Below are 11118 nucleotides of genomic sequence, written 5' to 3'. Positions count from 1 at the left end.
TTATCAGGGTGGCTTTATTCTAATTTCCTTTTGCCTTTCATATGAATGCATCAGAAGCAAATACAGAAAACAAGGAGGACTAATTATCACCTACATTCCTTCCACAAGATCTGGATTTCATTATTTTCTAATAAAATTATAATATAAATGTGATTAAGTCCCCAAATATAAAATTATGGAAACAGAACAGATATTTGAAGCTATGGTATTAATAAGCGATACTTGCACAGTGCTGGACCAGATAAGATGAGGACAAAGGTCTCAGAACTGAATACTGGATTTTATTCAGAATCTCTTCCAATCACATTTTCAGCACCCGCATGGCTATGCCTGTACAGTTGAGAGACTTTGTTGGCCAGTCCACAGATACCCCTCATACTGAGAGTGAAAATGGGCATCTTTCCATACTTATAACATAGTAAAGAACTGAAAAAATAGTTGTAGGTCAGGCTTTATGCTGTTAGGGGTGTTATGAGGCTAACATCTGAAGATGTACTGAATAAAAACTACAGTTAGGGAAACAGGAAAACTAAGATACACTATCATTTTGTATTAAAAATACCTTCACTAATGCAATTTTCAAAGATAAGTACAGCACTGAGGTGGTGGTTAAATTTTGAAGACACAATGTTAAATAGGAGCAGTAATAGAAGAGTTACTTTTTTTGAAATTAAGAGAATCCCTGTATTTCAGTGGTTTCTGGGCTAAAAGAAGAATACAGTACAACTAATCATAGTGTACTTAATCTCTAGAAAGGAGGTGCAATAAAGACTAAATACTTTTGGTCGCTCTGGGGATATATCACAAAAACATGCACTGGGAAATTTTTTGACATTCAGGTAATGAACGTTTCATGTCCACATGTGATCATGTGGAGTTTTTTTGGTCATGGTATTTGAAATATATAGCCTACAGGGTTGTAACAGGCCTCTAAATGTAAAGGGTTAAATTCCTGGGTGTCTTTAGTTCTCCCAGTAACAGCTGGTATATCTCCACACTGAAAGCCCTTTCTTTCATCTGGTCCACATTTAGAAGCTCACAAACAGATGTCAGCATCTGAGTTAATTATCTAAACTCCCTCTGTATCAGAAAGAAGAAACTGCCATTCCTAAAGGGCAATTCACTCTGCATTTTAGACTTTAGGAGGCAACAAATCATCCCATAAAGGTGCTGCTTTGCCAAGTATGGGTAACCCAGACAAATTGCTCAGAGGTGATGGATGCATGAGAGATACCTCAAGTCAGGGGATCCGAATCCCACCACAAACCTCTATGTTCAACATTTCTCTAGTACAGGAGGCTCATGACTAATTCTTGAGGGAAGGAGTCCAACACACAGTGTTTATGTACAGATATTATTCTCCCAGAGAGAGAAGTAAGCAGGCCAAAGATCAGCTATGTGCATTACACATTTTGCTGTACTATGCTATTCCTATCTAACATTTCACAAAACTTCAAGGTCTTATGGGACTAAAGTCTTTATTTCAGGCTGAAAAAGCTGTTCAATAAAGATAGGAGGCATCTGTGATTCTGAGCAAATATATGCTCTGGCTCAGAGGCACAGAGCAGAATTTGGGGATGCTGAAAGGCAGCACATCATTGCCTCCTGAATTTGGCAGGTTTCACTCAGGAAGGAAGCAAAAAGAAATGCTGAGAGCCTGCTGGTTTTGACAGGCAGAGATTCACAGGTGCCTTAGAGATGCCTCAGGTTCAGCTTATAGGAGGTGACAGTGAAGTGCAGCCTAAAGAGGACAAAGGCCTCCTTTGGGAAAAGCCTTCTGAGAGAGCTTTCATCAACCCAGAACATGGATGTTCTCTATCCCATCTGCAGTCTGACTATTATTTCAGTCCCACTGCTTATTATTCTATGGAACTTTCTTGCCAAAAATAACTACAAAAAGGTCAGAAGTGAAGCCAAAGGTCCAGCTGAGCACAGCTAACATTTACTTGTTCACAAAGTTTTCGAAAACATGCATATGACCAGCAGGGCTCTGACAGCACAACGAGAGCATATGGAAAAGAAATCCATTTCTCCAAACTAAAAATAAATGAGATGTTCTGCTCCTTAATTTCTGATTCTTCCATTTTCATTCTGGAAACCCAAATCTTAACTGCAGTTTACCAGTGACAGACAAACCAGGCTGGAGAAAAAGGAGATCCCACATCTCAGCCTCAACTTTAACTCATATAGTTTCAGAAAGCTGTCATCAGCCAATGCTCTTGTGTGGAAATAATAGGATGTAGGCAGCACTAAATTGAATCTAAAGGATCACTTTACAGTTTCCTGTACTGTGAGGAGAGAGCTCCCACACTGCTCTGGAAAGTGCTAATATAATAATGGATATTACCTTGGATTGTCCCCAGTACACAGCTGAAGATGGGATTTTCATAAAACTCACCTGAAGTACATGGGATGTACAGAACAGCTCTCTGGTACAGACTTCATCTTTGCAACACACTCTTCCAGAGGAAAAAGAAAAGTTATATATTAAGGCAAAAGAAAATACTGAATCTGTTGATTTTGGAAAAATCTCTACACGTTTTACATGTGTTGCAGTTTGTTTCTACCAGGATAATTATTTTACAGATGGATATGCTTACTGAGATGGACCACCCATTAACTCATGACAGATGACAGAACAGAAAAGACATGATTCTTACTAACATCTTTGTGCTGACCATGATCTCCACAAAATAGAGGTAGCACATCCATGAGGAGGGGTGAGGCTTTCCTCTGCAAGCACCCAGTGGCTGGTTTTCCCTCCAGAGGCTGGCACAAGTCATGCTCCAAAATACTCTGCAAATGTGGAGCTCAACACCACAAGAAGGATATTCCATGTTGTTATACAAAGGACATGTTCTATTAATATTTTATTTCACTTTGTTGCTTGGAAGATTAAAATAAAGTTTTTCTGATAGGAAATTTCTGAATGGTATTATTTTCACCTAATAAAGTCTGGAGCAGCATATGTTTGCATATTTTGACAATGTAATTATGTTCATGTTTTAAAGTAAGCATTAATGATGCTTTTGATTGTTTAAATATTATGTTAAATAAAGAAACTAAATTATTGTAGATTATTTCAAATTTTAAAAGAGAAATCAAGAAAAGGACAATATCTTGAAGAAGTAGTTCTAGAAATAATTTTGGCAATGCATATAAAAAATTGCTTCCTTAATTAACAGAGATTGCCTTCATCAGCTTTAAAGTAGGGTGCTTCTGTCATATACACACACAACTAAGTCCAACATAAAAATAATTTTGAGCATTTCTCTGCAGTTTAATGCAGATCAATATATACTTTCTGCAGAAACATTTGATGCCCCTGAATAATAGCAGGCCATATTTTGCTTTTATCCAAAGCAACATTTGCAAATACTCAAAATCACTCAGAGTGGGAGGGGGAAATTCTTTCACTGGCTGTAATGGTGGATGAAAAGTGTATGGGCACCAGGGAAAAGGAAATAGTTCTAATATGAACTAAGGCATATAAGGACAAGGGCAGGGGAGAGCAGGAGGTTGTTTGCTGAACATTTATTAGAAGACAGCATTTATAAACAAATTATGTATACTAATAATTAAAAACACAGAAATTGCAAAGTTGGAAATAGTGGAAAAAAAGTCTTCAGGATTCAGATACAGTTGATCTCACATTTGGAAAAAAAAAAAAAAAAATCAACTGTGACTTTTGTGCCAATGTTATTTTCTGAAGTGTAGCACATGGAGTTGTTTGCAGTGATTCCAGGCTCCTCAAATCCATAAAAGGCCTTTTTCCCAGAACTCAAAAAAGGTATTTCAAAGAGAGGTGATACTACCCAGAGGAAAACGCATTCCTTAAAGCAACAATGGTTCAAATAACAGAAGTGAAATCCCTCTGCCCAGCAGTGCCACTGTTAAAGAACACTACATAATTTTGGATGGAAAGAAGCTCGGGATGTCCCTGGTCTAAACCCCATCCCCCTCAAAGCAGGACCACAGGACCAGCCTGGTTTCAGGGCCAGAACATCTCTCTCAGGGCCATACCTGTTTCAGGTGTGACTTTCACAAAAGATGGAGGTTCTCCTTCCTCTCTGGGCAGACAGTTCTAATTTAAATATCAACTATGTGCAACTGTATTTATGTGAACATTTCAGTAAAAAAAGAGAAAATACAATGCTTGTAGGAGAGCAGAGCAGGACGGTAGTTATAAGCAGGGAAAAGCTCAGGTGCTGGGATGTCCTGTCAGACCACTGTAGGAAGATGAATGTCAGTTGTGGCTCACCTTGGTGATGAAATTCTGTAGCTTTATTCAGTCTTTTCAGTCTTTTGCCTTTTCCAAGTGTGTTGCATGTTCCAGATACAGATCTGGGAATAATAGGCACCTATCAGATGAACAGACTTAGCATTTAATGAGAGGTTTGGTGGGCAGCAACCTTATTTTTAATAATAATGTAAGATTAATTTGTAAATTAGTAAAATATCCTAATATTTACTGATAAAGAAAGAACAAGCTCATGTGCAACTGAGAAAAATTCTAAAGCTGCGCAGCATTTATTTTGTGGTTGACTTTAGAGGTTAACAGGAAATAGTTAACCTTGAGACAGGAGGTGGGACAATGAAAGAGGGTGACAATTTTTTTTCTGCTTTTGACTGAAACACAATTTATAGTGACTCCTTCCAGTGTCAATTACCTTTAGTACATCCTGAGGGTTACCTCTCACTGACTGTGACACACCTCCAGTGGTGATTCTGTTAATATGTAAAAACTCCTTTGGGTACATATTGCCTCAGAAATTTTAAAAATGGGAACCACTATTCCGACCATACATTCAGGCTCCAGCTCAGACAAGTTCATTGCATTTCATCCAGTAATTTTACTGAACAGAGCTCAGCAGCTGAATTAAGACCATAGACAGATATCAAATTATAATTAATAGCCTTTTAAGAGGAAGAAACTATCGAATCTCTCAGAAGCAGTCTCAGGGTCTCACTGCTCACACTGATAACATTATTTGCATTTCTTTGCTTCTTGATCCTTTATTACACAATTGAGGAGAGGAAAAACAACATCTCATGTGAGCCAAAGGTTACACAAGTTGTTCTGGAATCACCACAAAGTTATATCTCAACTCTCTGTCATGCTTGTAGAGAGTGAATCATGGACTGTAAGCCTTCAGCTAGTTTTTACTTTCAAGATAATACTCTCTAATGGAGCAATCCAAGAATGCTTAGTTAATTTCTTTTTAAATAATAATACAAATTGATAAAACTACATTACTATAGAGAAAGGTTCAAGAAATCTTAAAATGGACTATTATTTTCTTCCCAAGACATCATTCTATGATTCTGTGCTAATTTATACTATGAAGCATGAGGATTAATTGCTGTTTCGGACTTGTATAAATGTATTTTACTATGATGATATCATAATTGTTCATATCAAATATAATAATAAGTCAAACCTTTGGATGTTGTATCTGACAGTGCTAAAATTCTGAGGCAGCTGAATGGGCTGTGGGGAATAAAATAACCCATCAGCTCCAAACCTTTTCCATTAGATAACCAGAATAATATGTGCACAATATGCTTGCTTTGTCAAAAATTATGACATGATAATCTTGTTTTTAATTCTGCACTGGCCTAGAGCTGAGCACACAATAAAGGATGATATGAACAACTCTTGATGTTTCCTCTTATGTATCTAATTCAGTGATGCCATCCTAGGGGTAATGAAACATCACCAGACATCCTGAAATTCCCAGAATATACTTGTTTGCTGGATAGTAGTTTATTTTTTATTTACTAGCTTGTAAAAAATAGCAGAACCCCCAAACAGGTTGCACTAATTAAGATTCAGTGAGTTTTAGATTAAATAAAGAAGAGTTTGCATCCTCTGTTTTTTTAGGTTTACCCTGAAAACAACTTTTGAATAAGCAGCTTATGCGGCTCAGTATGTAAGAAATGCCAGAAATGTGCTTGGTATCTGTACCCTTCAGCAATGAGATAAACCCATTTATCTTATCCTGTACCTGGCACATTTTTTGTGTGACACCCTACAAAAAATAGCACAGCACAGTGACCCAAAAAGAGCTCCTCAGCCCTGAGGAGGTGGAACTCGTCTTTGAAATATACAGTTATTATGAGATGACAAAGGTTTCCATGACACCTACTGTTACCACTTAGTATCTTTAAACATTAATAAGAACCATAATAAATATTTCATAATGCTTAATTTACAAAGGACTTCTCATGGAAAGTGGTCTTATTTGGGTATCTTCACAATTTTGTATACAGGTCAAGGTACAATCAGATTAACTTGATAGGATCTGTGTAATTTAGTTTGTGCTAACACAGCAACTTTTTTGCCCTCAAAATGTGTGTTCATTCTCTCTTATTGATTGTTTTAGGGCAGCAATCTGGAACATTCTCAGAGTCATTCTTTGCCAGGAAGCACAGGTCTTTAGTAAAAGTTGATTTATTCTGTCACTTTCAATCTGCTTCTGTAGATCGTGTTCCTTTGTTCATTCAATGGGACTTTGAGAAGCCTGGTCTGGCAGGAGATGTTCCTGCCCATACAGGGGTTTGGAACTTTGTGATATTTGAAGTCCCTTTCAGTCCAAATCATCCTGTGATTTTACGAATCTGTGGTTGTGTGCTTATAGGAAAATTACTTTTTTGTATCTAGTGAGCATGAAGCAATGAAAGTAGGGCAGAGCAGACCCTGGCAATCCTGCTGAGCCAAACAGCACGATCAAAGGGTGTTTTGGTCAATATTGTCTTATATGGGTGGAAAAATAAAACATCCAGCATCCAGTATTTGGATACAGAGTATTTCTGACAGATCAGACACCTGGGCTCAGATGAGGCTCATATTTCACAAGACAATACTTACTCTAGTCTAGGGTCTGCCCTGAACTTAACAGAAACAGATTTGTGACTGCATACAGGATGGAGTCAGAGAATTTTGAAGACAGAAGGTGCAGGAATCCATCCTGCTGCCCCTTCACACTCCCAATGGATGTGTAGCTCAGTGCATCATGCATCCCATTAAGGGGCATGAGATCTTCTGTGCCAGAGCTGACATCAGGGAATTGCACTCTGGAATGTTGAGAAATATGGTAAAAGGTGTGCTGGAGGTCACTGCTTTCCTTAGGGGTGGAAATTCATTGCAGTGCTTCAAGCACAGAACTGGGAAAATGTATTTATAATCACCCTTTGTAAACAGCCAGTAAATGACAGAGTCCATACCTGCACACAGAGATACATTTAGTACAAGCAGTTCCTAACTACCAAGTTACAGGCCATATGCCTGACTCTCTCTGATATTTAACTTCACAGTAAAAACTGATTCATGGATATAGATGTAGTCACAGTACTTTTTTCCTGTTGCTAATTCGAACTACACCTGTGCAGCATTTTGCTTTCTGTAAAAGCCACAAAAAAAAGTTGGTACTTTACTGTAAACTGCCATCTGCAAGTTTTTATGTATTTCTGAGACTTGAAGAAGGTGCATTCAACAAAGAAGTGTTAGGGCTTCATAAAAATAAGATTGATTTTAATAAGGGAAAACACCTTCCCCATTAAAAGTAGTGTTTGGTGCTGCATGTTCACAAGTTGTCAGGGAGCTGCTGTTTTAACACAAAAAGGGCTTACCCAAGACATAGGGCAGCATATGGTTCCAGCTGCCCTGCAATATACAGTCCCTCAAGTTCCTGGTCTTACTTTTCCAGCACAGATGTGTCTGAAAACATCAGAGAGAGAGAAAAAAAAAACATGATTCAGAAATATTTAACCCTCTTTTTTATCTTAGCATTAAATTGCAAATGACCTTGTTCACTCATCAGTATTTAGGCACCAGGCAACATGCTGAGATTGGACCACAGTATGATGAAAGTAGAGCAAAACTGTTAGAAATTATAGCAAACTATTTTAAAAATATATTATTAATGCTATAAATTTAAATATCAAATACAATGAAATTGGAGTCAATAAAGCACTCACTAACATAAAAAATTAGGAATTAGAGAAGCTGTTACTTAAACATGAAATCCAGAAATCTAGTATCCACTAGATACTAGATACAGAAAAGTCTAGCAGTGGTGTTATTTCATTTTTATATATATTCCTCATCTTTTTAAATATAGTGGGTTTTTACCAGTGCAGCCAGTTTTCAGGCTGTAAGCATTTTTCAGTGAAACTTTATCAAAAACTCAATAGCTGAGATGTCTAGTGACATTAGTTTTAATGGAAAAAAAGAAGTTTCCAACCTTACATCTTTATTTGGAAAAATAAGACTGTGAATTTGGACAAACTGTTAACTTTATGGAAAGTTAAGCTGCAGTATAGTATAAGAGATACAGAAAGTATATAGAAAGTCTAAGTTGCAGAAGTATTTTTAACCTCAATAATTTTTGCTAACCGTACCAGTGCATAGCTGTAGTTAATGCTCAATCAGCCCTAGCATATGAAATTCTCAGGTGTTCAATTTTATGAAGTCATTACACTTGGATTGATTTTCTTTCCTGCAAATTTTCCACCAAAATAATTTTGAGGACTATGCATTTTTTAATAGACTATGTCACTTTTGCCAGTTATTTCTCAACCAATAAAATAAAATAAAATAACAACTAACCAGAACTGGAGAAGCTTTAAACTGAAGGTTTGGTGACTTTGATAAGCTGCTGACCTTGATAACCAAGCTGATGCCTTTCTGAAGCACCAAAGATTACTTCATGCCCAAGTCTCCATCCATCTCCCATAGTACCACCAGGTCCAGGGAGCAGGGTGCTACTTCCAGCAGGTTTCTTGCTACTCACTAAGCAGGAAATATTGAAAATGGAAGGAGTAGGCTTTCTGACATTATTTGTGACAAATGCACACTGCTTTTTTGACAAAATGTGTTGGTGGTTGGGAAGTGGTTACAAACTACGTTTTCCAGACAGTACAAGTTAGGGTTAAAGGTTTCTTCTTTCTAGTTATGTCCAAAATTGTGCATATTTACATGCTACAAAAAAAATTTACAGACAATATTAAATTAATTGTTTATCCATGACCCAATACTAGCAAATATAAGTAGATAATTATAGAACTACAGAAATTTTAATAGCTGTATTTCCTGATAAACTTCTGCTATGTTGGATGACTTTTTATGGACCATATCTAACATTTCCTCAGTATGAAATTGTTTACATACTCTAATCTCCTGGAAAATGGGCATTTTCTCTTGCATTTCTGGTTTTTTTTTTCTCCTGATAGAATGCAGAAGAAAATCTTCCATCATTTTTTATGTATGTCCTGCCTAAAGTTCACATAATATTAAACTTGATATATGCCAGGTCTTCCTCAAGTGCCTTAAAGTTCTCTTTGCTCTCCTGTGTCTTGAATCTGCAGTCATAATGTTTTGGTAGATTTCTGTTCCTGCTTCCAGGCGGGGACAGTAACAGATTTTTTTTCTCCATAATTTATTTTATGAGAGAAAGCCAGTACCCTAGAAGAACAAAAAAGAAAACACAGCAAGGGAAGGGAAAAATTTAATTTGCATTTAAAAAAAAAACCTACTTGTGGATAATTAGTGTATCTGTACACAACAAACCTTGCCATGAATTGGAGGAATCAACATGAAATTCTGTGGTGGATTTAGAAGGTGATTGATGGCACACACTGCTCTTTGCAGTATTTTGAGGCCAAATGGACATTCAAAGGGCCCATCCAAGTACTCCATGGGTTCATGTTCATGCTCTCTTGAGCCTCTCCCTCCACCACATGCTGGCAACCTGCAGCTTGTGCTCAGCCCCTGCCTACACCCAGTTAGCTAATGCTGGGGACTGGGCTGTATCCCAGCTTGGCAGCAGGCTATCACTTAGAAAGCTGATTTTGCAGCTGTCCTGTCTCCTTATCCCACCTCTTTTCTGTTTTGGCCCCATGATGTTTAAAAGGCAACTAAAAATAACATAGTTGGGCTCTGGATGTTATTGACACAACCAGTTCTCAGCTCCCTTGGATGAATGATGTATGTGTCTGCCCTGCCTCTGGTGCCTCTGGTGCTAAATCCAGTTATTTTCTTGCAAGTTGCCTTGTACCTCCTTCAGGCCCCAGTTGTGTAATTGTACAAGACAGCCAGCAGCAGTTGAAAAGAGTTTCTGGGCCACATGTTTGTGGCAAAATGTTTGAAAACACCAGGAGCCTTGTACCCTAAGGCTCCAAAAAAGGCAAAGCAAAAAAGAGCCTAACTTGTTTTCGCTTCTTTTCTTCACGTCTTAGAAGCTAATTTCATGAATTTTCTAGGCTTTGACCTCACTTTTCAGCACATGGCTTTGGTATTGCTAATGTAAATACTCAGCAATTAGCACAAAGTGTCCTTTTATTTTAGGATCCAGTAAGTCACTTAGTTATGAGAACTATTTCCCAATGTGAAGGAGTCTTCGTGTATTATAGCATTAGATGCTGTACCAGTGTTGCAGGCTCCGAAATAACAAGATCAGACATACAAATTTTCAGTTCAAGGCTCTATATCTTAATAATAATGAAGTCAAGCCAGATATTGATTCAAGATCTATTGTGGCTAAGTGATTTTCAAGTTCCTAGCAACTAGTCTCCAGCACTGATTCAGTGCTGTTTTTCATATTTTGTTTATTATGTTGCATTAATAAGGAGATAAATTTTAATTCACATACCCAGGTAATTGTAATTCTAAGATGTGAACTGCTTTTTATTGTAAACTGGGCCAAAAGAATTTAACTGATTCCATTTAGGCTGGTACTTTTCAAGGTGAAAAAAGGTGAATTTCTACTTTATGTCCTCTGCATGGTAAGATGAATACTTCTGCAGTTACATAGCAAAACACATACAACAGCTTTTTAACCATTCTCTCCTCTTCTGCCTACTAGATGATATCATACAAGAGAAGCCTTAGAGAGAAATGTCTCACTTTATATTCCACATTATCTTACATCTACCAACTTTATGCTTTCTGCAATTATCCTGAAAAATGTATAATAATTCACATCATATTTCTGGCACTGGCTTTTGGGGCTGGATCTATCCTGCAGGTTGGGATAGGGTGACTCCCACTCAAGTGGTTGCTCCCTGAGTGTGGCTCTTTGGTGAGACTACTCCCAAGGCAAACACTATGGGTTGCAC

The 11118-nt window shown here is 37.5% G+C and overlaps 1 long non-coding RNA gene across 3 annotated transcripts in view; it reads right to left on the bottom strand.

The window, feature by feature from the left end:
- Window positions 1-261: 261 nt before the first annotated feature.
- LOC139803074 (uncharacterized) overlaps window positions 262-11118 on the bottom strand; it is a 28835-nt gene continuing 17978 nt past the window's right edge. For all 3 annotated transcript variants that reach the window (XR_011728871.1, XR_011728872.1, XR_011728873.1), the window contains exons 2-5: window positions 7633-7720; window positions 4262-4361; window positions 2399-2459; window positions 262-426 (exon numbers count right to left, since the gene is read on the bottom strand). This is a non-coding gene — a long non-coding RNA (uncharacterized lncRNA). The remainder of the gene's footprint in view (window positions 427-2398; window positions 2460-4261; window positions 4362-7632; window positions 7721-11118) is intronic.

Source organism: Heliangelus exortis, chromosome 15 (genome assembly GCF_036169615.1).
Source record: "Heliangelus exortis chromosome 15, bHelExo1.hap1, whole genome shotgun sequence".
In the NCBI taxonomy this organism is placed as follows: Eukaryota; Metazoa; Chordata; class Aves; order Apodiformes; family Trochilidae; genus Heliangelus; species Heliangelus exortis.
This window is presented reverse-complemented; position numbering and strand designations above follow the sequence as displayed.